The following is a 4,616-nucleotide window of genomic DNA, read 5'->3' as shown; positions in this document are numbered from 1 at the left end:
TTGGGATGGGGGGATCAGTTTCTCAGAGGAATCTGTCTTAAAGAATTCACGGCTCTACTGGGAACAAGGTGTCTTCCTACTGCCTCTTCTCAGTACTCCCTGGGGACACGTCCTGCCTCCACACCACCCGCCTGTGCCCAGCGCGTCCCAGGAATTGCCGGGAAGCCACTCTGCACTTGTGACACATTCTTCAAGTTCGGTTGCCTTTTCCACACCCTCAAGTGTCTGAATCTTTTTGTTCTGCCCATCCATCCATCCACCCACCCACCCACCCACCCACCCATCCAGCAATCACCTGAACGCCTGTCTGGCTCTACGTGTGCCCTTCGGGGTTCAGTGTGGTTGGCAAGACGGGCATTAAGGAAATAAACATACGATTCCCTGCTGTGCTCAATGCCATGAAGGAAAAGAGCAAACTGTACCAAGAGAAATGGCAGCGAAACTGACCCGACGTGGTCTGGGGTGGCGTAGGTGGGTTTTAGGCTTCCCGCGGGACCCCTAAAGCATCGACCATGAGTTAGGGGCACACTGGGAAGGGCCGATAGGGACGAGTGCACATACACAGGCTACACGTGCGGAGCTGAGCTCGGTGGAGAAAGAACAAAGACAAAGAGACCCACCTATTCGTTCTACACAAATTTATTAGGCACCTACTTTGTGCCACGCGTGGAGACAGAAGCTGGAGAGCGTAACAGTCCGCGTGGCGGAGCTGGCCGTCACCTTGGGGCTCGGTCTAGAAGAAGTAGAAGGCGTGGGCAACAAACAAGCACCCAGCAAAGGAACCGAGACGAGAGGGGCTGTGACGCTCAGCGAGGGCTGGACGGTCAGGGGGCTTCCCAAGGGTGGGGAGGACTGGCCAGGCCAGGTGGGCAGCCAGGGTGAGAGCGAGGAAGACCCCCAGGAGGGGAGGAACAGGCCAGGTGCAGGCTGAAGAGCATCGGGGGCCTTTGGGGAGCTGCAGATGCTCAAGACCAAGGTTGGCATGGCTTTTGCGTTCCAGGCGGTGGGGAGACACCAGAGGCCTGGAGCAGCGGAAAAACAGGCGGGCTTGCATCCCGATGCCCACTGGCCACCACGGGGCGGCTGACCGCATTGGGGCCTCCCTGGGGGGAGCAGGCAGACAACGTGGCCGGGCCGGCCTTTCCCTCGTCCGAGGGCCCACGTCCCGCCGCCTGAGCACACAGCCTGTGGGTGCAGCACTCCTAGAGCCTTCAGGAAAGCCTCCGCCCAACCCTCTGAACCAAGCACAACAGGATTGGGGGGGGCCCTCCGGAAGGGTCCTTCACGGTCACTTCCCACAGGGCTGTGCCTGATGCCCCCTCCCAGCCCTGCCAACACCGGGGCCCAGACGGACTTGGACCTCCCTGTCCGCACCCCAAGTTCTCACACGATCATGGACAAAAGACCACGCCCCAGCCGTTCAACACGCACGTGGAAACCTGCCTCCCAACCGCCCGCTTCCCCTCCCAGTTCGAAGGCAGCACCGTTTACTTTGAAGAAACAGCCTTTGAACGTGGGCTCGGCAGCAGCCTCAGGGCACCCTGGAAAGGAAGAGAAGCGGATCGCGGCTCTGCCACCGTCTCACGCATAACGGCAGCCTCGACATTTCACTTCTGAAGGCTTTTCTCGGAAGGTTCTGTTGCTGCCTTGATTTGAGTGGCGGGCCGCGCCAACGATGTCGTCCTGCGTGCGGACCCGAGGAGAGCCGTGGTGACGCCTCCCCCGCCCAGCCAGTGCCAAGGCGAAGGAGACCCCGCGCAGTACCGAACAAAAGCTGCAAATCAAAACGGGGCTGGCAGCTCACCGCGAAGCCAAGCAAAAGGCCCGTCCTTCGCGGCCCCAGGAAGCCCTCCTTGGCCCACGCTCCCGTGTCCCGCCCACCCCACAGGCCGGCCTCCACGATGGGTCCACGCGACTGAACGTGGGGGCTCTCGGCTGATGGGGCTGGACATCCTGCCTGGGGACAGTCGCTGTGGCCTAAAGAGAGTTAGAGACCCGCAAATGTGGCCAGAGCTGGAGGGGGGAGCCTGGTGCGGCCAGGACGGGAGTGATGCCCGGGGCTCTGTGGGGCGGGGAGCTCTGCCCTCCAGGGTGTTGCTTGGGGGCCAGAAGGCCACAGATCTGAGCAGCCCAGCGCCCCGGACACACAGGGACGGAGGGACAAGCCCGTGGCTACCTCAGCCAAGGTCACTACATCCAACAGGCTCGTTTACTATGCAGCAGTACAAAGTGTTTGCTCTAGGGCTGTGCCGCTGTTAATTTTTTATTTTATTTTTATTTTTAAACAGATGGTCTATAGTTTCCTGCTTATCAGCTGATACGGCCTGGCAATAAACTGGTACAGTAAATCCTCTTGTCTCAGGTGGCTACGGGCCGTGGGGTGGCCACCATGAATTAATCAGACCATCTTAAAGAAGTCCCATAGTGAACCTAAGGTCAGCTGTGACAAGGTATTTCTAAGAGGCAACTTGCTGGGCCTTTATTCAAAGCTAGACGTGACCCAACTCTAACCTGCAGATCATGCAACATGGAAACCCTTAAGAACAGGCAGGTTCTGGTGGAGGGTGAAGACCACGCCTTACCTCCCGAGACTGTGCATAAAATTCTGTTTTCTTAGCAAACCTTTCCTTCAGAGGGCGAGCTTAGACTCCCATCAAGGAGGGGCTGAAGCACTGAGGTTTCAAATCAAGGAGGTGGCATTATGGAGGTTCAGGGGTACCACACAGTCGTGTCGGGGCTTCAGAGGGGGGACACCGCTGCTGACGGCTCCAAGGACGCTCGAGAGCAGAAAGGCTTGGGGTAGAGAGAGAGAGGAAAGGGGGCAGAGGGTTAACAGGGTGTAGGCAGCCCCCATGCACACCCCACAACGCCCCAAGGACACACTCGGACAGACCTTTGACTTGGTGTCCTTCTTCTAATGGCCAAAACAGCCCTCAGGGCAACGTATATTTACGGGCAATCTTTAGGCTGTCGTCCGCTGCTGATTTAAGGGAGAAGCGGTCATGGTTTTGAAAATGGGGCCCCTTTTCAGATGAAGGGGAGCAGGTTGTTAATGAAGTGGGTTGAGTCGAGATCCCCCAGGCCTTTTTTGTGATCTTAGACAAATCACCTGCCTGGAGTTGACTCCTTCGGGGCCCTAGCCAGGCTCAGAAGAGCTTCTCTGAAGCCCGTCCAGTTGGCCGGAGGAAGAAGTCGGGGCTGCGAGCTCCTGCTGTTTCTGCGGGGCAGGCACGGGGGTGGGGAGCCCTACCGTGTGGCGCTCGGGATGGAATGACAGAGCTGGTGGAACCCGTGGTCCCTGCACCCAACCATGGTACGGACAGGGAAAGCCACGCGGGTCGTGTCACTTACCTGTGACCACACAGCCAGGTTCAAGAGCAGGTCCAGGAGGTGTCCAGGGTGCGGGGGCCGCGGGAGCCCCACCCCCGGTGTCTCCTGAGAAAGGGGCACGGCCAGCTGGGTTACTGCAGCTGCGCCATCTGCTGGCGGGGGCCTGGGGCACTTTGTGCCAAGGCTCGGGCCCCCGGGAAGGTCAATCACCCAGAGAGAGCAGGACGCCGGGTGGGGCTCCAGTGGGAGCCTGGGGGTGTCCCAGAGACCCCTTCACAGTGGACCCGCAACACCAGACACCCACGCAGCCCACCCAGCCTGCTGTTCCCGTCAGGGGACTGGAGAAGCGGCTCCCAGCACTGACCCTCTCTCCAGCATCGCTTTCCTCACTGGTCCAAAAACCCCAGAAAACCCCTGTAACACCCTGGCAAGAGGATGAAGATGGGTGGCCCCTTCAGAAGGGGACCGGTGGGAGGGAGGCATTGCCGGAGGCTGGGTCACCGTGCACACTGGTTTCGCCAGTCTCGGCCATCTCCCCAACGAGGACAACCTCCCCACCACGTGGGCTCCAGGCCAGAAGGAACCAGCTCCGAGGACAGGCTGAGCCCAAGGGCTGAGGAAGGGCCCAGATGTACCAGGGACCCTCTTCTAAACTGTCAAAAACAAGGACCCAGAGGGAAAGCCGCCCTGAGACTGGCCTTGGCAAGCAGACCCCAGCCACCCCAAGTCACCTCTGACCCCTCTCATGCGCCCACCAGCCGTGCTGTGAGCCCCCCAGATCATCTCAGACACTCTCCCCGCCAACTGGTGGCTCCGGCCAGGCCTCATCTGGACTGACTGGTCCCCCGCTGCTCCTTCCTGCCTCCGACGATCTCCTCCGCGGTAGCAGGAGGCTTTGTTTTTTCCTTTTGGCCGCCCTGGGTTTTCACTGAGGCACGCAGGGCTCTCTAGTTGCAGTGCACAGGCTTCTCTATTTGTGGCGTGTGGGCTCAGCAGTTATGGCGCTCAGGCTTAGTTGCCCTGCGGCATGGAGGATCCTCCCGGACCAGGGATTGAACCCACGTCCCCTGTGTTGGAAGGCGGATTCTTAACCGCTGCGCCACCAGGGAGGTCACAGCAGGGGGACTTTAGGAGGCGTGGGTTCAGACCACGGCTTAGACCCCTCAGCCTGCTGCCCTCCTCTCACGCCCGCCCCCCCACTTCCTGCAGCCAAGCTGGACTCTGCTGTCCCTATGGCCCATGGCCAGCTCTGCCCACGCCAGAGCCTTTCCCCAGCCTGTGCCCAG

The 4,616-nt window shown here is 60.1% G+C and overlaps 1 long non-coding RNA gene across 1 annotated transcript; it reads right to left on the bottom strand.

Moving 5' to 3' along the window:
* Positions 1–623: 623 nt before the first annotated feature.
* Positions 624–4,315, bottom strand: LOC113609530 (uncharacterized). The gene is made up of 2 exons (XR_003428668.1): positions 3,352–4,315; positions 624–2,980 (listed from the first exon to the last, which is right to left on the bottom strand). It is a non-coding gene; the product is annotated as an uncharacterized LOC113609530 (long non-coding RNA).
* Between the last annotated feature and the right edge of the window lie 301 nt (positions 4,316–4,616).

Source organism: Aethalodelphis obliquidens, unplaced genomic scaffold (assembly GCF_003676395.1).
Source record: "Aethalodelphis obliquidens isolate GAN/ISIS:26980383/991018 unplaced genomic scaffold, ASM367639v1 scaffold57, whole genome shotgun sequence".
Lineage (NCBI taxonomy): Eukaryota > Metazoa > Chordata > Mammalia > Artiodactyla > Delphinidae > Aethalodelphis > Aethalodelphis obliquidens.
This window is presented reverse-complemented; position numbering and strand designations above follow the sequence as displayed.